The following is a 23,595-nucleotide window of genomic DNA, read 5'->3' on the forward strand; positions in this document are numbered from 1 at the left end:
TCTGGAAACCAAGGTTTGCTGCCACTAGTGCCAGAACTAGGGCCACTTAGCAAAAGAAACAGGGCATACCAAGTCCAGATGCTGCTTGTTTGGAAGATTTTATTAAAGTTCACAGAATGAGCCAAGACAGGCCACCTATATGGAAAAGCCATTGGAAATGGCTTCCAGCCCTCACTCCAATGCCCACAATTCAGGTCCTCACTGAACATCCCTGGCACCTTTTGAGCTGCTGCCCCAGCATGGGAGCTCAGAGCCAGTGAGTCTGTATGCAGGCCCTTAAAGAAGAACGTCTGGGAATCCAGTCATCTTCCCTCTCACTTAGTCACAATCCCTGCTGGTTTTTACAGCCAGAAATTCTCTTCCTGGCACTGGAAAACCCTGAGCTGGGGATCCTGGTGTGGGCCTGGGATCCTTTTCTCTTCAGGGGAGACCTGTGCAATAGAGATATCCCTCCTGATTTTTTTTTTATATATATATTTCTGAAGCTGGAAACAGAGAGAGACAGTCAGACAGACTCCCGCATGCGCCCGACCGGGATCCACCCGGCACGCCCACCATGGGGCAACGCTCTGCCCACCAGGGGGCGATGCTCTGCCCATCCTGGGCGTCGCCATGTTGCAACCAGAGCCACTCTAGCGCCTGGGGCGGAGGCCACAGAGCCATCCCCAGCGCCCGGGCCATCTTTGCTCCAATGGAGCCTTGGCTGCAGGAGGGGAAGAGAGAGACAGAGAGGAAGGCGCGGCGGAGGGGTGGAGAAGCAAATGGGCGCTTCTCCTGTGTGCCCTGGCCGGGAATCGAACCCGGGTCCTCCGCACGCTAGGCCGACGCTCTACCGCTGAGCCAACCGGCCAGGGCCATCCCTCCTGATTTTTAACAGCCCGTGTGGGACCAACCCATTCAATGTCTCTGTTTCTCCTGCCAGCCTAGATGTGGATTTTTTTTTAATATTGTCAGTTATAGGACTTCTGTTCAGCTAGATTTCAGGTGTTTTTCAATGCTGATTGTTCTATAGTATAGTTATAATCTTGATGGGGTTGTGGGAGGAGGTGAGTATAGCATTTACCTATTCTGCTATCTTCGTTAAGTTTATTAAAGGCTTTCGGTAGGGTTTATTGTAAGAGAATAAAAAGAGAACTTTTTAGGAAAAACAAAAGAATCTAATTCTAGAGTAAAAGGCTTATGGACTAATAAGAAAGTGATAAAGGATGAACCAACTATGGCAACAGCAATGTGTCTATGAATTAGACCTCAGAATTCAGAAAGGGGCCTCTCAGTGATGACACTGAACTGTGGACAAGAACTGCAGTAGCTGCTTAAGCAGCCATGCTTAGGTTCTTGTCCTCCCAGTGATGGCCCTTAGTGCAATGCTGGGAGAGCACACGGATGCATATACAGTGATGGGACGATGGGACAGAAGTACCTGGGGACAAAGCTCAGCAAGTAAGGGGCATGGCAAATACATGAGCAGGAACTGGCTTGCATGGCACAGCCTTTGTTCTCTTGGCAGTACTGGATCTCATAGGAACTACAACTGGTCTAACACATGCTTGCCTTTCCCTCAATGTCTATATGACTTCGATGATTTATAGGGTTACAGTTACCTACAAAAGAGTCAACAAGTAAATGGACCTACCTAATCTCCAAGCAAATACGTGCTTTTCCCCTACAGCATGCCTCTCAATAGATGCATAGTGAATAGGGCAGGAAATTCTACATTCTAGGAATGTAAATTTGCCTAAGTTTATAAATATGTTATATTTAGTAATAGTGGAGGAGCATGCTTTAATTTTTTTTTCATTTTTAGAACAGTTTTATTTTTACCAAATCATTGTGAAGATGGTACAGAGATTTCTTGTATACCCTTCAACCTCCACATCCAGTTTCCTCCACGGTTAACATTACTACGGTATATTTGTCACAATTCATGAACCAATCTTGGTACATTATTTTTCACCGACATCCATTCTTTATAGGAATTTCCTTAGTTCTTCCCTAATATTTTGTTCATTATCACAGGACACCACCTTACATTTAAAAGGTATGTCTCGCCTGACCGGGTGGTGGCGCAGTAAATAGAGCATCGAACTGGGATGTGGACGACCCAGGTTCGAGACCCTGAGGTCACCAGTTTGAGCGCGGGCTCATCTGGTTTGAGCAAAGCTCACCAGCTTGGACCCAAGGTCGCTGGCTCAAGCAAGGGGTTACTCAATCTGCTGAAGGCCCACAGTCAAGGCACATATGAGAAAGCAATCAATGAACAACTAAGGTGTCGCAACGAAAAACTGATGATTGATGCTTCTCATCTCTCTTTGTTCCTGCCTGTCTGTCCCTTTCTTTGACTCTCTGTCTCTGTCTCTGTAAAAAAATTAAAATTAAATAAATAAATAAATGGCATATCTCCGTGGGCTTCTCTTGGTTGTGACAGCTCTCAGGCTCCTTGCTGTTGATAACCTTGACTGTTTTGAAGATCACTAGTCTGGGGTTTTGTAGAAAGTCCTTACCTTGGGATTTGTATGATTTGTCATTTGTAATTTTTGCTTTATGATTATACTAGGTTAATGTGCTTTGGGGAAGAAGGCCACAGAGGCAAAGTATCATTTGTATCATCTCTTATCATCAGTGCATCCTGTCACTATGACTTATCACTGTTGACATTAGTTGTGATCATCTGGGTTGAAATAGTATTTGCCAGGTTGCACCTCCATAAAGTTACTGTTTCTCCCCCCATTTCCACACGTTATTTTTTAAAAGAAAAATCACTATGTATAGTTTGTACTAAAGGAGTGAGGAATTAGGTTCCACCTTCTTAAGAGATGGTGTTTACATAAATTATTTGGATTTTTCTGCATGGAAGATTTACCTATGATCTCCCATTTTTTAAAACTCAGTCATTTATTTATATCAGTATGGACCAAAAATATATATTTTATACTTTGGGTTGTAATTCAGTACTGCCTTATTTATTTTGTTGCTCAAATTGTTAAAGCTTTGGCTATCAGTAGCTCTTTCAGATGGCTTCTGTGTTCCTCTTATATACTCAGCATTGGGGTGCATATGAATGTGTGTGTGTGTATGTGTGTACACATGGATGCATATGTGGTTGGTTTGTTTGAACAATTTTTCACTATATGGTACTGCTCCAGTCCCAGGACTTCCAGTTCTTTTTATTCGTGAATGGTGTTAGACTACAAGATATAGGTGCTAGTTTTGCTCATTGCTACCAGGATATGTTTGCTTTTGGGCCCTGTCAGCTGACAAAACAAAGAAACTCATGTGTGTATGTATCACCATACTTATCACATACTACAAAAAAAATAAAATTATTGCTTTTATCATATTTTAAAAAATTCTCCAATAATATGAATTTTTAATTAAAAGAACATGATTCATGAGTAACTCACATACTAACTGAGGAAAATAAAATAACTTGAAAAGTCTGATTTGTAAGCCAGAAAATCATTGAATATTTGTGCAGAGCACTGGATATTCATGTCCAAACACATACACAACATACACACACAAAGTTGTTTCATTGGATATAAATGTTCTACAAAAAATAAAAGCTAAATTTATAATTTCTTCATAATAATTATAGATGATCCTGAAATATTTCTAGATGTAAATGAATAATAAAATAAAAATTGATTTTGTAATGATCATTACTTAAAATATATAAAATGCTACTGATTCTTTATAAATTTATAATTTCTTTGAAATGTAAATGGTATATGCATATAGTGTTTTATTACATTGATTTTACACCTATACCAAACTTCTGTAGTAGGAAAAAATATTTTAAAAATTACTGTAGCAATCTTTTTCCTTTCTGAACACATGTCATTTGTCCTAGTAAAAAAGATACCTTTATTTTCTTAGACAAAATTTACAACTTGTAATAGAAGATTGTTGAAAGAAAAGAAAGTGAGGAAAATGAAGAGAATGAGCAAAATTTCAGCCTCAGATTTGCAAAACAGGATCTTGCTAAGTTTTGTGAGAAAAAGAGATTTTTCAAAAAATTTTTGTTTGTTCAACACAAAAGTTTCCTGTGGAGAGCCCAACTGGACTTCACCATAGTGAACCTTCTTTCCACCTGTGACCAGAGGAGAGTATGTTGTGAAGAAGGTAAAATAAGGACTGCCTCTTTCTGACCTAATTTGTGACAGGAAGGAATAGAGGACATTTGTCTCCCTCTTCCTCTCTGTGGCCTTTGGCTGAGAAAGTAATTTCTATACCAGCGCTTCACCAAGCATGGAGATGTTGCTCCCACTTTTCATTTGGGTCTTTGGGTGGAAACCATATGACAAGTTTTCCCATAACTAAGAGTGTGATCAGGCAGAGAGGGAATCTGTGACTTAGGTTCACAGGTTGCTCTTGTTTTCCTTGTGGTGTGGACTCAGACAAATTTGAGCGATAGCACTCAGCTAGAAAGTAGTGACCTATCCATTTCATCATAAGTTCTGCTGGAATTTTAAAGTTCAAAAATTCCTTCTCAGAATTGTAAGAAAATAAACCATAAAAATTGCTCAATAATAAATACCCACCTTGTTTCTGACTCCTTTTGTTGGCTTTCATGTGCTTTCACAAGGTGACCAACTTTTTTTTTTTTAATTTTTTTTTAAATTTATTTATTCATTTTTAGAGAGGAGAGAGAGAGACAGAGAGAGAGAAGGGGGGAGGAGCTGGAAGCATCAACTCCCATATGTGCCTTGACCAGGCAAGCCCAGGGTTTTGAACCGGCGACCTCAGCATTTCCAGGTCGATGCTTTATCCACTGCACCACCACAGGTCAGGCCCAGATTTTTTACAATGAAAAGGAAGACAAAAATAAATAGAAGGAAACAATATCGTAAATGAAAGAAACATTTTATTCATTGCAACAATAATACACTATAAAATGATAAATGCATAATAAAAACATTTGTAATATTTTATATTGTAATTATGCTCACATGCCTATTAATTTTTAATAATAATTGTAAGAAAAAAGTACTCATTTAGTAAAGCTAAATATTAAACAAAACCACTAATTTGGAGTGATATTTGGGTGTATTTATCACTTTCTAATTACAAAACGTCTATTTTATGCAACTATTAAACCAAAATGCATTATTAATAGATATGGACTGAGGTTAGATTTCCACTTTAAAACTCAAATTTTGGGGAAATACTTGTAAATAAAATTATACATATTTGGAAATTATTAAATAGATAATGAATTAATAAAACATAAATTGTGCTTACCTATGATTGAATATTCACTGAGAAAGAAATAATCGTGAGTCTACAATGTCGTATGGGCCATGTTGTGTTTCAGTAAGAAGTACACAAAGCCATTTGTGCCCTCAGTATGTTGTGGACTCTCTCACGGTCTCCCATGTGGAACATATGCATCTCATAATCGTGTCTCACCACACTGTACTGATCCTTGATGAATTGTCATGTCAAATACAAATACGTCACATCACATGCAATGGATCGACTTTGCATAGATCAAATATGAATATTTACAGACTAGTCTTCCAATATCAAAAAGGAGGACATGTAGAGGACACTTTTAAAGGGAGGATGGAACTTAGAAAAGAAGGACTGTCCTCCCTAAAGGAGGATGATTGGTCACCTTAGCTTTCAGGATATTTTTTACCCAGAGTTTATAGTTGTTATCTAATACTATTTACTCCTTGATTATCACCAGTTAGAACTTCCTCTGCCAGTGTTTCAGTGTGGTTGATCATTTGTAGATACATCTTATTATGATTTCCACCTAGGGCACATCTTAAAAGAATGAAAATTTTAAACCACAAAGGGAAGAACAAGAGGAGTTTAAATGGAAGGTCAGGGATGTCTTTAACACTAGAGAGGAAAGAGGTATATGTGCCTGTGCATGGCCATGGGTCGCTACAGTGGGGTGGGTAGAACTCTGGCCCAGGGATTTGCAGGTAGCAAGGAAAATATGCATATGGCCAATATCTGAAACAGTAGAGGTTCCTGTGGTACAGAGTAGACAGAGGGCAATGTATGGTAAGCAATTTGGAAGATGACATTCATTACCTAGGCAGGGTCTTAGATTGTGCAGAGAATTTAAACTCACCCGAAGAAGTTGTACTTCTCTTCACAAGCTCATTGGTCAGGTTAGAGTTGAGGAATAACATGATTCCATGAGCATTTTAGTAAGTTCACTTTGGCGGTTACACAGACTGAGAGAAAGACCAGAGGCAAAGACATCAGGTAGGAGGTTTCTTCTATGCTCCCCCCAAAGAGCAAACTAATGAGTTCTAAACATAGATATTTATACTGTGCTATGGAAACCCAAAGGATAGAGACACTATTGTAATGATAAGAATCAGGAGATAATCCACGACAAAGATGACATTCAAACTAGAATTAAATTATGTAAAGTTAAAGACTGAATTATTTTCCTCAAAATTCATAGGTTGAATCTGTAGACCCCAATGTGACACACTGAAGATAAACCACTGAAAAAAAAAAGTGGAATTCAAAATTTTTCATTATATTTAAATAGAGTTAGGTCATTTAACAAGGTAGATAAATTTAAATGAGGTCATACAGTAGGGCCCTATTCCACTAGAACTGGTGTCCTTCAAGAAGAGGAACAGACACCAAGGATGTGCACACAGAGAGAAAAAGGTCAGGTGAGGACACAGTAAGAAGGCAGCCATCTTCAAACCAAGGACAGAGGCTCTAGACAGTCAACCCTGTCAGCACCTTGATCTTGAATTAACAACTTACAGAACTGTGACAGAATAAATTGCTGTAGATTAAACCACCCAGTCAGTGGTATTTTTTTATGGCAGCCCAAGAAGACTATACAGGTAGTTCATAAATTTTAGCCATCCATCTATCCATACTTTTTCCCATGCATTCTTGATGGAGGATCAGTTATCTGCCAGTAACTGTGTTACATGCTGGGGCACATAAATGAAGAAGACATAGAAGCTATCATATAAATATCCTGTCCTACTTTCTCCCTCAACCTCCTTACGCCTCTCCTCTCTTCTTCTCATCTTCCTTCTTCTTCATCATACAATCAGTGATAATAGTAGTGACATCTGTGCTGTCCCTGCAGTGATGATAATCATTAGCACTGGTCAAGAACACCATCCAGATGGAGGGAAGTCAATTTAATTACCCCCAACCTGCAGTTTCCTGTAGATGCCTCAATCTGTACATCTCTTATAGCTGTTTAGAAAATGATCAAAGTTATCTGTTAAAATAAACTCACAGGAGGATAGCACAATGCAAAAGCAATATCACTGTAGTTCTCTTTTCAGAGGAGATATTCACTGAGCAGGTTTGTGAGCATTTGTAATCACAAACCACTATTGTCATTATAGCCATAGAAAGTCTCAACCCAGTGGCTACAGAAAAGACAACAAACCAAATGAAAATAGTTCTTTGTTTTAACCCCTAGCTATCATACCAGCTAAGGTCTTTTCAGGGAGTATGTGTCACTACCAGTGCTATTTAAATATAATAAAAAATCTTGGTGTCCACTTTTTTTTTTCCTTTCAGTGATTACCTTCAGTGTATGTCACTAGGCAATCTGGTCACCCAGCAAGAATTCTTTTTTATAAACAACCTATTTCAGGGAGGCAACCTATTGCAATGTGCAGAACATGGAATAACTTGGTAGATCTGCATTCAAATGCCTATTGGTTTTATCTATGCACTAGCACGTTCATCCTTTTAAGCATTGGTTTTCTCATCTATAGAATGAAGATTAATGACATATAGTTCGTAAAGCTCAATGTCCAGCACAAGGCAAAGCCACTAGGTTCCTAGCATGTCCTGTGGTTGAGTCTACTTGAATTAAAAGATTAGCTGAAGGCAACTTTCTGACCAGCCTGGCCAGCAAAAGACCCAGGAGGCACAGGTTGTCGCTTCATGTTCATTATGAAGGCACCAATCCCTGGAAGGCACCTCAAACCTCATTCTCTCCCAGAGAATTGGATATTCATGCTGCTACATCAAAAGGTTGGGGTAGCTATTATGTATTAAAATTTGTAATTTTAAATTGCCTTTTTTTTGCCAGCACTAGCAATATAGATATTGAAATTTCTTCAGAAAGTGCTTATCTCATCAAGACTAAAATTATAGCATATGAAATACTAATTACAGTATTATGGAGAAGGTTGAACTTTTTGGTGACATTCTGTCTATTAGGAGAATACTAATTTCCTCTCTTTCTTAAGGCAGATAAAACCATGTGATCCTCCACCACTTCCTCAACTCCCCACTGCCAGTTTCAAAGAATGTCAGGATAGCAGCTCTGAGTCTCACACTTGGTCTAAGTCATCTGCACCTTTGCACCTGCTTCCAAAGAAGCTTTAGAAATTGAAACCAAATATACCGCAGACTGAGTTCTAAGGCAGTGGAAAATACATTGGAGAAGCAGTTCTAATCAATCACTGTCCACATGGGGGATGATTTACAATAACAAAAAAAATGTATTTTAAACAAAATACTTTCAAAATATTTGTAACTTTGCCTGACCCATGGTAAATGTTAACTAATCAGTAGCTGCTATTAATATATCATCATCATCATTATTGTTATTCTTCTTATTATTATTTTATGTAATACAATCACCTAAGACCTTCAATGCCCATTTGCCAGTTATAAATGACTTGTCTTACATGAGAGAGCTAACAACCTGGGAAGAGAGAGCTTAGGCTAGGATCCAATAACCATGATATTTATTTAGCCATTCATTCATTTAATAAATATTTGAATGCCTGTTATGAACCAGACACTGTTCTAGGACTGGGCACACAAAGGTGAATAAGACTCAGAGCCCCTCCTCCTGTAGCTTTCTACCCAAGAAAAAAAATGAAGCAGCAGCTGCCCACAGCAATGCTATCTGTCAGAGCCACACAGGGCAAGACCCCAGCCTCAGAGTGGAGCACAGATGTCTGCTATTCTGCTTCCCACTCTAGATAAAGTCATCGGACATGTCTGACCCATTTTCTCATCTGAAAAAAAATGATATTGAAATGGTTGATACGTATGGCCCTCCTTCCATCAAAAATTTTTCTTTCAATAAAGATTACCTTCCCAATACAATGCTTTCCAAGAAAAATTCCAGTAATAGTGTCTTGAACACTGAAGTATTAGTGAGCTGTTACTCGACAAGGAGGTCAGGCTCTTGGCATATCAGCAGCTCATTTGAGGACACCACTGAGACCACTGGATCCCAGTTAGAGAGTACTGGATTAAGGGATGAGGATGATGAGATGAAAACATAGTCCTGGTAAGGCTGAGTGCTGTGAGCCTCTTACGAGACAGGCCTAGGAACCAACACCAGCTCCAGCACTTGTGAACATAGGTAGGTTATCACCCTCTCTGGTGGTTGGTTTCTTCATCTCTAAAAATAGGATGGTGATTTGTCTTACAAAGGAATTTTCAGGCAAGGAGTTGCATGAATGAGCCTGGTAAGTGGCACTTAGTAAATGTTAGTTTCCTTTACCATTTTTTTTCCCAGATATAAGCATGGACAAGCATTTTCTTGAACTCCTTCCAAGCTTTTGCTTTTGATTTATGGCATGTTTGTTATTTTGAGCATTTATTTTTTTGTCTGATTTATCAAAAATCAAAATTAAATAGTCCAAAAAGGAGAAACCATTCTTGCATGTATCCAGGATGCACAGCAACAATGAAGAAATTTGGGGTTTTCTTTCTACTCACCTTTAGCAATGTACTTCCCACTACATAGACATTCCAATTGGGGAAGATTTATTTAAATTCAAAAATGCTCTATGGCCTGTGAAGTCATTGCTTCTGTGTACATAATCCATGGTTCATGTTATGTGAAGGAAACACTAGCTTAATGACAAAGTTTTATAGCAATATATTTTTTGCTTCTCAAATATGGGACATTTTTATTTAATCATTTATATTAAAATATAATTAAATTTTTAAAAATCATGAGTCTGATAAAAAAAACTAGTACAAAAAATAAATATTATTCATCTGCATTTTAAATTGTATATTATGATTAATTTCTTATGTTATTTTTTAAAATGTCATTTTTATTTATCTATATATGATATTTTCACCAATAATTCAGAAATACTTCAATAGATTTTTTGATTACCAAATTTGTTTTGTAAACATCAAATTATATATGACCTTCTTTTTCTAGGTGGAGGTCTCTGTTTTGGAGCCCACTGATTTCCTGCTCAAGAATAACCAGTTAGATCCAATCATTCTGATTCTTCCTACAGCTGCTCCCAAGGGAGATACCCCTGTTCTTGAATCAGAGACATTTTAATTTTATTTATTTATTTAATTTTTGGGGGTGACATTGGTTAATAGGATAATATAGTATTCAAGTATACATCTTTATAATAATACATCATCTGTATATTGTGTTGTGTGCCCATTAACCAAAGTCAAATTATCTTCCATCATTGTATATTTGACCTACTCTACTCCCTTTCACCCCTCACCCCTTCTCTCTGGTAACCACTACACTATTGTCAAAGTCTATGAGTCTCAGTTTTATATCCAATATGTGTGTGAAATTACATAGTTCTTAGCCTTTTCTGACTGATTTAGCATAATCTCAAGATCTGTTCATGTTGTCGTGAATGGCAGTATTTTACATTTTCTTATGGCTGAGTAGTATTTCACAGTATATACGTACTATATCTTCTTTATCCAGTCCATAGATATTATTTTTTAATTTATTTCTTTTTCTGAAATGCACCCTCGAATTACTAGGGCATGCTTATAGTTATCCTCCTGAATAAGGAAGGATAAATTACTTCCTAATAAGAAATTTATTTTAATTCCATCCTTACATCTGATTAAAAAATATGTCTGAGGGGAGAAAATCAGGATTAAAATCATGGTTCTTTAGCAGTTTGAAAACTTTGCTTATTGAATTTTAGAGTTTACTATTGCTGTTGAAAATTCCAATTCCATCCTGACTCCTGATCACCTGGAGAAGATTTGTGTTTTATTCTTAATGGAAGTTTCTTAGGATCTGGTTTTTATTCCCAGTGACCTTGAGGTGGGTATTCCTTCACTTTGTGAACATGGGGGCACTCTGGCCTACAATCTGGAGACTTGTGTGTGTTCTTCACTTATGTGACAATTTATATCTTTATCTTTCTAATTAGTTTCCCTACCTTGACAAAGAAAAAGTAAATAAAGAAACTGATTACAGGGATTTATTTATTTATTTATTTATTTATTTATTATTATTACTATTATTGCCTTACACTTGTATAGAAAGAAGTAGGTGAGTTTCAGGTGAACTGATTTACTTTTGGTATTTTTTTTTTTTAAATCAGTGGATGTTTCAGTCAGTTAGCTAAACAGGAAATATTTATCTCTGTTTCTACTACTTCCAGAAAAACAAACTTCTAATCTTAACTAAATATCTATTGTTTGGATGTGAGATACCCCTTACTTTCTCTCCTACCTTTCCAAATTTGCTTTTTAGTTCAACTTTAGGGAGAAATTTTGAAACTTTTCTTTAAATTCATCTTTTATTAAAAAAATGATCATTTTAGTTTTTCAGAAATTTTTTTCTTCATTTATATATAACATATTCCTTTCAGAAATTTTTTTAATATACCATTATTTTTAATGTCACTTATTTTTTAATTGATTTTAATTTATTGTGTTTACATAGATTCTAGTGTTACCCTGAATGCATCCCCTCTACCCTATATTCCCCTCAACATCTCATTTGTCCCCCTCCCCAGAGCACCCTCCACCTTCCCTTCAGCTTTATCCCATCCTATCACCACCCCCTTTCCCTCTGTCCTCTTTTCCTCTCGTCCCTTTGATCTCTTTTCTGTCTCAATTCCATTCCTCAGTTCACATTGTTCATTGGGTTCCTCAAATGAGTGAGGTCATATGATATTTTTCTTTTCTGCCTGGCTTATTTCACTAACATAATAGTTTCCATGTCCATCCATGTTGTTGTAAATGATCTGATGTCATCATTTCTTATAGCTGAGTAGTATTCCACTGTATATATGTACCAAAGCTTTTTAATCCACTCGTCCACTGATGAACACTTGGGCTGTTTCCAGATCTTTGCTATTGTGAACAATGCTGCCATAAACATAGGGGTGCATTTCTCCTTTTGAAACAGTGCTATGGTGTTCTTAGAGTATACTCCTCAATGTGGGATAGCTGGGTCAAAAGGAAGTTCAATTTTTAATTTCTTGAGAAATCTCCATACTGTTTTCCACAGGGACTGCACCAGTCTGCATTCCCACCAGCAGTGCAGGAGGGTTCCCTTTTCTCCACATCCTCGCCAGCACTTATTCTGTGTTGTTTTGTTGATGAGCGCCATTGTGACTGGTGTGAGGGGATATCTCATTGTGGTTTTAATTTGCATTTTTCTAGTGATTAGTGATGTTGAGCATTTTTCAGATGCCTATTGGCCATCTGTATGTCCTCTTTGGAGAAGTGTTTATTCATTTCTTTTGCCCATTTTTGATTGGATTGTTTTTCTTCCTGGTGTTGAGTTTTACTAGTTCTTTATAAATTTTGGTTATTAACCCTTTATCAGATGTATCGATAAATATGTTCTCTCATTGTATAGTTTGTCTTTTTATTTTGTTCTTATTGTCTTTAGCTGTGCAAAAGCTTTTTAGTTTGATATAGTCCCATTTGTTTATCCTGTCTTTTATTTCACTTGCCCATGGAGATAAATCAGCAAATATATTGCTGCGAGAGATGTCTGAGAGCTTACTGCCTATGTTTTCTTCTAAAATGATTATGGTTTCACGACTTACATTTAAGTCTTTTATCCATTTTGAGTTTATTTTTGTGAATGGTGTAAGTTGGTGGCTAGTTTCATTTTTTTGCAGGTAGCTGTCCAATTTTCCCAACACCATTTATTGAAGAGGCTGTCTTTACTCCATTGTATGCTCTTACCTCCTTTGTCAAATATCAGTTGTCCATAAAGGTGAGGGTTTATTTCTGGGTTATCAGTTCTGTTCCATTGATCTATATGCCTGTTCTTATGCCATTAGCAAGCTGTTTTGAGTACAATGGTCTTGTAGTATAACTTGATATCAGGAAGTGTGATACCTCCCACTTTATACACCCTTTTCAAGATTGCTGAGGCTATTCATGTTCTTTTTTGGTTCCATAAAAATTTTTGGAATATATGTTCTATATCTTTGAAATATGTCATTGGTATTTTAATGGGTATTGCATTGAATTTATAAATTGCTTTGGATAATATAGACATTTTAATGATGTTTATTCTTCATAACAATGACCACAGTATATGCTTCCACTTGTTTGTATCTTCCCTGATTTCTTTTATCAATGTTTTATAATTTTCCAAGTACAAGTCTTTAATCTCCTTGGTTAAATTTATTCCTAAGTACTTTATTTTTTTGGTTGCAGTAGTGAAGGGGATTGTTTCCTCAATTTCTATTTCTGACATTTTATTGTTGGTGTATAAAAATGCCTCTAATTTCTTAGTATTAATTTTATATCCTGCCATCCTACTGAATTCATTTATCAGGTCCAGAAGCTTTTTGACTGAGACTTTAGGGTTTTCCATATACAATATCACATTATCTGCAAATAATGATAGTTTTACTCCTTCTTTTCCAATTTGATGCCTTTTATTTCTTCTCCTTGTCTGATTGCTGTGGCTAGGACTTCCAGGACTATGTTAAATAAGAGTGGTGAAAGGGGCACCCCTGCCTTGTTCCTGATCTTAAGGAGATTGCTTTTAATTTTTGCCCATTGAGTATGAGGTTGGCTATGGGTTTGTCATAGATGGCCTTTATCATGTTGAGGTACATTCCCTGTATTCCCACTTTGCTGAGAGTTTTGATCATGAATGGGTGCTGGATTTTATCAAATGCTTTTTCTGCATCTATTGAAATTATCATGAGGTTTTTCTCCTTCCTTTTGTTTATGTGATGAATCACATTGATTGATTTGCAAATATTGTACCAGCTTTGTCTCCCCAGAATAAATCCCACTTGATCATGGTGTATGATTTTTTTTCATATATTGCTAAATTCGGTTTGCTAATATTTTGTTGAGGATTTTAGCATCTAGTTCATCAGGGATATTGGCCTATAATTTTTTTGTGTGTGTTGTCTTTGCCTGGTTTTGGAATCAGAATTATGCTCACCACATAAAATGAGCTTGAAAGTCTTCCTTCCTCTTGAATTTTTTGAAATAGCTTGAGAAGGATAGCAGTTAGTTATTCTTTGAATATTTGGTAGAATTCACTTGTGAAGCCATAGAGCCCCAGGTTTTTGTTTTTTGGGAATTTTTTGATAATTGTTTCTATCTCATTTGTTGTAATTGGTCTGCTTAGGTTTTCTGATTCTCACATTGATTTTTATAATATTATATGTTTCAAGGAATTTGTCCATTTTATCTAGGTTATCTAAATTTTGGCATACAGTTCTTCATAGTATTTTCTTACAATCCTTTGTATTTCTGTTGTGTCAGTTGTTATTTCTCCACTCTCATTTCTAATTTTATTTATTTGAGTCCTCTCTATTTTTTTCTTAGTGAGTCTGACTAAAGGTTCATTGACCTTTTTTACCTTTTCAAAGAACCAGCTCCTCCTGGTTTTATTGATCCTCTGTATTGTTTCTTTAGCCTCTATGTCATTTATTTCCATTCTGATCTTTATTATTTCCTTCCTTCTACTACTTCTGGGATTTACTTGCTGTTCTTTTTTCTAGTTCTTTTAGATGCAGGGTTAAGTTGCTATTTGAGTTTTTTCCAGCTTCTTAAGGTATGCCTGTAATGCTATGAATTTCCCTCTCAGAACTGCTTTTGCTGTGTCCCATAAATTTTGAGTTGTTGTATGCTCATTATCATTTGTTTCTAGGATTTTTTTTATTTCTTCTTTGATTTTATTGTTAACCCATTCATTATTTAATAACATGCTATTTAGTTTTCAAGTGTTTGAGTATTTTTCCATTTTTCTATTGTGGTTGATTTCTAGTTTCATGCCATTGTGGTCAGAGAAAGTGCTTGATTTTATTTCAATCTTCTTAAATTTGTTGAGACCACTTTTGTGTGCTAACATGTGGTCTATTCTAGAGAATGTACCATGAGCACTGGAAAGGAATGTATATTCTGCTGCTTTAGGTTGAAAGGTTCTGAAGATACTTACTAAATTGAGTTGATGTAGTATGTCCTTTAAGTCTGCTGTTTCTTTGTTAATTTTTTTCTTGAGGATCTACCTAGTGATGTTAGTGAGTTATTGAAATCCCCTACTATTATAGTATTGCTGTTGATTTCGCCCTTTATATCCATCAAAGTCTGCTTTATATATTTAGGTGGTCTTATGTTAGGTGCGTAGATATTTATAATGGTTATATCTTCCTGTTGGATTGCTCCATTTATCATTATGTAGTGACCTTTTTTATCTCTTACTATAGCCTTTGTTTTAAAGTCCATTTTGTCTGATATAAGTATTGCTACCCCAGCTTTTTTCTCATTTCCATTTGCATGAAATATTTTTTTCCATCCTTTTACTTTCAGTCGATATGCATTTTTGTCTTAAGGTGTGCCTCTTGGAGACAGCATATGTATGGGTCCTGTTTCCTTATTTATGCAGCTACCCTATGTCTTTTGATTGGAGCATTTAATCCATTTACATTTAAGGTTATTATTGATATGTAGTTGATTATTGCCATTTTATTCTTTAAAGCTGTATTCCTCTTTTGCTATATTTTCCCCCTTTGATCTGTTTGCAACAGGCCCCTTAACATTTCTTGTAGCATTGGTTTAGTTGTAATGAATTTCTTGAGTTATTATTATAATTTTTTTGTCTGGGAAGCTTTTTATTTCTTCTTCTATTTTAAATGATAGCCTTGCTGGATAAAGTAGTCTTGGTTGTAGGCTCTTGTTCTGCATTACTTTGAATATTTCTTGCCATTCTCTTCTGGCCTCAAGTGTTTCTGTAGAGAAGTTGGATGTCATCCTTATGGGGGCTCTTTTGTAGGTGATAGCCTTCTTTTCTCTAGCAGCTTTTAATATTTTCTCTTTATTACTTAGCTTTGGTATCTTAATTATGATGTGTCTTGGTGTAGATTTCTCTACGTTTCTCTTTAATGGAATTCTCTGTGCTTCTTGAACTTGTATGACTTTTTCCTGCATCAATTTAGGCAAGTTTTCAGCTATGATTTGATTAAACAAAGTCTCTATCCCTTGTTCTTTCTCTTTTTCTTCAGGAATTCCTATTTTGTGGATGTTATTTCTCTTCATATTGTCACAGAGCTCTGTTAGAGTTTCCTCGGACTTTTTGAGTCTCTTTTCTTTTTGCTGCTCTGCTTCCATGCCTTTATTTGTCTTATCCTCTAACTCACTGATTCGATCCTCAGCTTCATTCATCCTGCTTTTAAATCCTTCCATAGTGGTCTTCATTTCTGATATTGTATTTGTCATTTCTGACTGATTCTTTTTTATTATTTCATTTTTTTTAATATTTGCTATCTCTTTATTTAGTTGCTTGTTATGATTATCTATTGTTGTTTTAAGATCTTTGAGCATCCTAACAATTATTATTTTAAGGTCCGCATCTGGTAATTTGGTTGTCTGACTCATTCAAGTCCTTTTCTGGGGATTTGTCTTGATTCAATTTGTTTGTATTTCTCTGCCTTCTCATTTTGTCTGTGTATAAGAAGGGTGTGACCACTGTAGCCCAATGGGTGTGGCCTCTGTGTTCCCTAGGAGTGGTCTGTCTGCAGACCCACCACACCCTCTGCTGCTGCCTCTGGCATTTGGGTATAGGTGTTGCTGGCAGGGACTGGCTGCAGCTGTTCACTGCGGTTTCTGCCTCTCCTCCACTGGAGGGACTGTTTTCACGTGCCCAGGTCTACAAGCCTTGGTTTTTGGCCCGCCATCGCTGGTGGGGCTGTGTGCCATGCCCAGGGCTGCAATCCTCCACACTGTGGGCAAGGGTGAGCACCTTTGCTCTGCTGCAGGTCTCTGCCTATTCCCGGGCTTTTGCCTTGCCTCCATGGGAAGAGCTGTACTCGCAATTTTGGCTGCAAGCCTGGGGCTCTGTGGGCTGGGTGGGACTGCGCTCAGTTGTGGTCCTCCATCTGTTCCTGGGCTTTTGCTTTGCCCCCACCAGCAGAGTTGTGCTTGTGTGTAGGGCCACAACCCCTGGCTCCATGGCCCGGTGGGGCTGTATGCCTGCACTCATCTGTGGGTCTCTGCCTGTTCCTGGGCTTTCGCCCCACCCCCACAGGCAGAGTTGCACTCATGCTTCTGGCCTCAAACCCCAGCTCTGCAGGCTTGGCTGGGCTGTGTGCCCCCACTCAGCCATGGGTCTCTGCAGATGCCAGGCTTTTGCCTTTCCTGTGCCGGCAGGATTGCAGGTGGGCCCACAAATGGCCGCACCACTTTTGTGCACCCCTTCTGTCTCTGCCCGGGGAGACTGAGCTCATGCCCGGCCTCAGTCATGGCTGGCCTGGCTTCCACTCCCTCCAACAGGACCATACTTCCAAGTCCAGCTGCCATCTGCCTTCTGGCTAGCTCTCAGCAGTGTGGTTGGGGGCACTGCACCTCAGACCCTAAACTCAATACTGTATTCCTTAAAGTTCCCTTCTTCTAAGCAACTCTGCTCTGAGTGCCATGGAAGAGCTTGTTTGGCTGGTGTTCTGCTTCCTTTTGCTGGTATTGCTGGTTCAAGGGGGAAATATTTACTTCAGATTTGGGGAGTGACTCAGCCCAGGGGTTAGGGTGGCTGTCCCTTAAAGTGTCTGCCTGTGCCTCCTAGATTACACTCTCTTCCTGCTACTCCAGTCCTCTCCTCTCTCCCCATCCCCTGGAGCCCCAGGTGAGTGGTTGTAAAAGAGGTTTTTTGTGTGGTTCCTTTAAGAAAAAATATTGGGTCTGAGAAATCTGTCTCTTTCTCACAAACAGTATCCTGACTTGTTTCGCAGCTAAATACTGTACATATGCTTCTTCTAGGCTCTGTATCTGCCAGGCGCCCACCTTAGAAAACCCTGATTATAAGTGCCATATTAACAATTATTTTTTTCCCGGGGCCCAGGGCCCTCCCTTCTCTGCTAAATTCACTTCCTGCCATGAAAATCTCTCTGGGCTGCCGTTTGCTCCTGGGAGCTGGGCAGCCCTCTCCACATTTCTGCTTTTCACCAGTCTCTGTGTGGTTTCTTTAGTATTCCTTGGTTAAAGAGTCCTCTTAGTTTAGTCCAAAGTTGGTTTTTCCAGATGATGGTTCTTAAAATTAAGTTGTAATCCAGTTTGGTTCTGGGAGGTGGAAGTAGGTATGTCTGCCTACTCCATCACCATCTTGCTGCCTAGTTTCAGGAATTTATTATCACCTTTTCTCTCTCTTACTTTGCAATTTTCTCCAGTTTGGGACTCTTTGAGTTCCTTTTATATTCTCTCTCTCTCTCTCTCTCTCTCTCTCCTTATATAGAACACATTCCTTCAGTAGATACTCAGTTACATTTGAATATGAGACACTAAAAATCAGATTGAAGATTCTCTGGGTGGGGGGAGGAGAAGTGGGTGAGAGTTGGATCTGACCCCTGGGCTTTACTTCAAAGAAGCAATAGCAAGTAGCTCTCCTCCCAGTGGTTTTATCTGTATGTTTTAGCCCTGGTTTCCTCTTTTATCTTTTGTAGAGAGGCATCCTCAGGCCCCCAGCTTTGGAGGGATACATCTTGTTTTTTTCATTTAGAAGCAGTAAAAGGAAGGTATTCCTAGAACTCTACAAGCCTAGAGTTTTGGCCCTACATCTCACCTCCATCCTCCCCTGTTCCTAGTGCACAGGGGTCCTCAGCCTCCAAGGTTCATTTCCCCAAAGTAGAACCTCTGGTTTCCAGGGAATGAGGTCAGTGGTGGGATTCAAATAATTTAACAACTGGTTCTCTGCTCTAATAATTATTTTAAATATTAAAAAACCCAATATAACAAAAGGTAGTTTAATACTTCATGCATTTAATACTTAAATAAGAACAATAAAAGAGGTACACAAAACTAGATTATGTTATTAGAGTTTTAAAATATTAAATAATACCTGACAAAGAACAATAGAACTGTTATTTAAGATAATTCCAATAACAGCTTGTCACTCCCTGGTTGTTTGGCACTTTTTCTCTTTACATTAAATATTTGTTTACTGATGTAACAAACGTGAGGAATTAAAATGTAGTATTTCATCAAAGGTATAATGAATTTTATGAAATAAATAAATAAATAACAAGCATAGTTTCATCCATTTTTTTCACCTGTGGATGGAATAAACATTGCTACAGATGCTTAAAATATGTTGTTGTGTAGATGAACATTAAAAAAGAGTAAGGAATGTAAATTTGTGATTTCCACATTGGGTAGCTGCCCAGGTGCCCACCTTTGAGAGAATCCTGATTATAAGTGCCATTTTAACAACTAGTTCACCAAACTCAACAAAAAATTAGGTATTGGTTTTGCTGGACTGGGGGTGAACTGACTGAATCCCACCACTGGGTGAAGGAATGGAAGAAGAAGGAAGAGAAAATAAACTCTGCTCACAGGAGTGCAGAAGACAGAAGGAGAGATGAAGAGTAACTGCTTTGCTCACCATTTTAACATGTCCCTTAATTCCATTCTTCCCTTCATTGCCTCCTTTCTAGTCTCTGTAAGCAACAAGTGTTTTATGGACTCCTAGAAGGATCTGTTGGATTCTTCTTCGTATGTCCCTCTCCACGTTCAGAGGTCATTATGACCCCTGCACCTATGCTACTTATCATTTCCCCACTTACTCCCAAATTTCAGAGGGTTTGTAGAAATCTTGTCTTCCCTTCATACTCTTTGTAATGTTGCTTTTTCAACTGCTAAAAAATTCCTTTAATTTTATTTTAATAGAGTTTGAGGAAAGAGGGAAAATAAATGTGTGTAGTCATTCCATTTTGTTATAACTGAATTCATATCTGACATTTATTATCTACTTACTTTTGCCTTTTCATTCTTTAAGACACATTTAATAGTCATTGAGTTACTGCCATAATAATAAAATTATAAGAACAACATTAATAACTTTCATTCTTGAAGTAATATAGTATTTTAGAAATGTAAAAGCCTTTTAGCATTTAATTATTCATGTGAAGTAGATGTTTTTATTCCCATATTGCTCAAGATAATAGAGGTTAATAGAGTTTAAATAATATATCTAGGGCCACATACTAGTTGTTAAAGGGACTAAAACTGGAACCCAAATCCCTGACCCTTACTCAGATACTCTTTTTAGGATATTACAGAAGCATTTGCTAACCACTTGTGTGAGGTGTAAGTATGAAAAGATCTAATTTTGGCCTTCAAACACCTCTCAATCTAAGGAGAAGAAAGTCAGATGATATTTTAAATCCATCATTAAAAAGAATGAAATAAGTATTTCAACATTAATAGGATGTGCTTCCAAGGTAGACAAAATGCTCAGAGAATAAAAAAGAAGCAAGTCTGGTTCTAATTAGAAAGATCCAAGAAAACAGGCATTTGAGCTGCAACCATGAAGGATGGGTACATTTTTTTTAATAAATTTTTATTAATGTTAATGGGATGACATTAATATTTCAGGGTACATATATTCAAAGAAAACATGTCTAGGTTATCTTCTCATTAAATTATGTTGCATACCCCTCACCCAGAGTCAGATTGTCCTCCGTCACCCTCTGTTTAGTTTTCTCTTTGCCCCTCCCCCTCCCCCTAACTCTCTCCCTCCCTCCCTCCTGCGTCCTCCCTCCCACCACCCCTGGTAACCATCACTTTCTTGTCCATGTCTCTTAGTCTCGTTTTTATATTCCACCAATGTATGGAATCATGTAGTTCTTGATTTTTTCTGATTTACTTATTTCACTCCGTATGATGTTACCAAGATCCCACCATTTTGCTGTAAATGATCTGATGTCATCATTTCTTACGGCTGAGTAGTATTCCATAGTGTATATGTGCCACATCTTCTTTATCCAGTCTTCTATTGAAGGGCTTTTTGGTTGTTTCCATGTCTTGGCCACTGTGAACAGTGCTGCAATGAACATAGGGCTACATGTGTCTTTACGTATCAATGATTCTGAGGTTTTGGGGTATATACCCAGTAGAGGGATTGCTGGGTCATAAGGTAGTTCTATTTGCAGTTTTTTGAGGAACCACCATACTTTCCTCCATAATGGTTGTACTACTTTACATTCCCACCAACAGTGTATGAGGGTTCCTTTTTCTCCGCAGCCTCTCCAACACTTGTTATTACCCGTCTTGTTGATAATAGCTAATCTAACAGGGGTGAGGTGGTATCTCATTGTAGTTTTGATTTGCATTTCTCTAATAACTAATGAAGCTGAGCATCTTTTCATATATCTGTTGGCCATTTGTATTTCTTCCTGGGAGAAGTGTCTGTTCATGTCCTCTTCCCATTTTTTTATTGGATTGTTTGTTTGTTGTTGAGTTTTATGAGTTCTTTGTAAATTTTGGATATTAGGCCCTTATCTGAGCTGTCGTTTGAAAATATCAGTTCCCATTTAGTTGGCTGTCTGTTTATTTTGGTATCGGTTTCTCTTGCTGAGCAAAAACTTTTTATTCTGATGTAGTCCCATTCATTTATCTTTGCCTTCACTTCTCTTGCCATTGGAGTCAAGTTCATAAAATGTTCTTTAAAACCCAGGTCCATGAGTTTAGTACCTATGTCTTCTTCTATGTACTTTATTGTTTCAGATCTTATATTTAGGTCTTTGATCCATTTTGAATTAATTTTAGTACACGGGGACAGGCTGTAGTCGAGTTTCATTCTTTTGCATGTGGCTTTCCAGTTTTCCCAACACCATTTGTTGAAGAGGCTTTCTTTTCTCCATTTTGCGTTGTTGGCCCCCTTATCAAAGATTATTTGACCATATATATGTGGTTTTATTTCTGGGTTTTCTATTCTGTTCCATTGGTCTGAGTGTCTATTTTTCTGCCAATACCATACAGTTTTGATTATTGTGGCCCTATAATATAGTTTAAAGTCAGGTATTGTAATGCCCCCAGCTTCATTCTTTATCCTTAGGATTGCTTTAGCTATTCGGGGTTTTTTATAGTTCCATATAAATCTAATGATTTTTTGTTCCATTTCTTTAAAAAATGTCATAGGAATTTTGATGAGAATTGCATTAAATTTATATATTACTTTGGGTAATATGGCCATTTTAATTATATTTATTCTTCCTATCCAAGAACAAGGAATATTTTTCCATCTCATTGTGTCTTTTTCTATTTCTCTTAGCAATGTCTTGTAGTTTTTGTTATATAGGTCTTTTACATTCTTTGTTATGTTTATTCCTAGGTATTTTATTTTTTTTGTTGCAATCGTGAAGGGGATTATTTTTTTGAGTTCGTTTTCTAATATTTCATTGTTGGCATATAGAAAGGCTATGGACTTTTGTATGTTGATTTTGTATCCTGCGACCTTACTGTATTGGTTTATTGTTTCTAGTAATTTTTTTGTGGAGTCCTTTGGGTTTTCGATGTATAGGATCATATCATCAGCAAAAAGTGATAGCTTTACTTCTTCTTTTCCGATATGGATGCCTTTTATTTCTTTGTCTTGTCTGATTGCTCTGGCCAGAACTTCTAGCACCACGTTAAATAAGAGTGGAGAGATGGACAACCCTGTCTTGTTCCTGATTTAAGGTGGAAAGTCCTCAGTTTTACGCCATTTAATATGATGTTGGCTGATGGTTTATCATATATGGCCTTTATCATGTTGAGATATTTTCCTTCTATACCCATTTTGTTGAGAGTCTTAAACATAAAATTGTGTTGTATTTTATCGAAAGCCTTTTCTGCGTCTATTGATAAGATCATGTGGTTTTTGTTCTTTGTTTTGTTGATATGGTGTATTACGTTAACCGTTTTACATATGTTGAACCATCCTTGAGATTCTGGGATGAATCCCACTTGATCATGATGTATTATTTTTTTAATATGTTGTTGTATTCGATTTGCCAGTATTTTGTTTAGTATTTTAGCATCTGTATTCATTAGAGATATTGGTCTGTAGTTTTCTTTCTTTGTGCCATCCTTGCCTGGTTTTGGTATGAGGCTTATGTTGGCCTCATAAAATGTGTTTTGAAGTATTGCTTCTTCTTCAATTTTTTGGAAGACTTTGAGTAGAATAGGAACCAAGTCTTCTTTGAATGTTTGATAGAATTCACTAGTATAACCGTCTGGGCCTGGACTTTTATTTTTGGGGAGGTTTTTAATAGTTTTTTTCTATTTCCTCCCTGCTGATTGGTCTGTTTAGCTTTTCTGCTTCTTCATGACTCAGTTTAGGAAGGTTGTATTGTTCTAGGAATTTATCCATTTCTTCTAGATTGTTGTATTTGGTGGCATATAATTTTTCATAGTATTCTACAATAATTCTTTGTATATCCATGATGTCTGTGGTGATTTCTCCTCTTTCATTTTGGATTTTATTTATTTGAGTCCTGTGTCTTTTTTCCTTGGTGAGTCTTGCCAAGTGTTTGTCAATTTTGTTGATCTTTTCAAAGAACCAGCTCCTTGTTTTATTGATTTTTTCTATAGTCTTTCTGTTCTCTATTTCGTTTATTTCTGCTCTGATTTTTATTATCTCCT

The sequence above is a fragment of the Saccopteryx bilineata genome, chromosome 1, assembly GCF_036850765.1.
Source record: "Saccopteryx bilineata isolate mSacBil1 chromosome 1, mSacBil1_pri_phased_curated, whole genome shotgun sequence".
NCBI classification, from domain to species: domain Eukaryota; kingdom Metazoa; phylum Chordata; class Mammalia; order Chiroptera; family Emballonuridae; genus Saccopteryx; species Saccopteryx bilineata.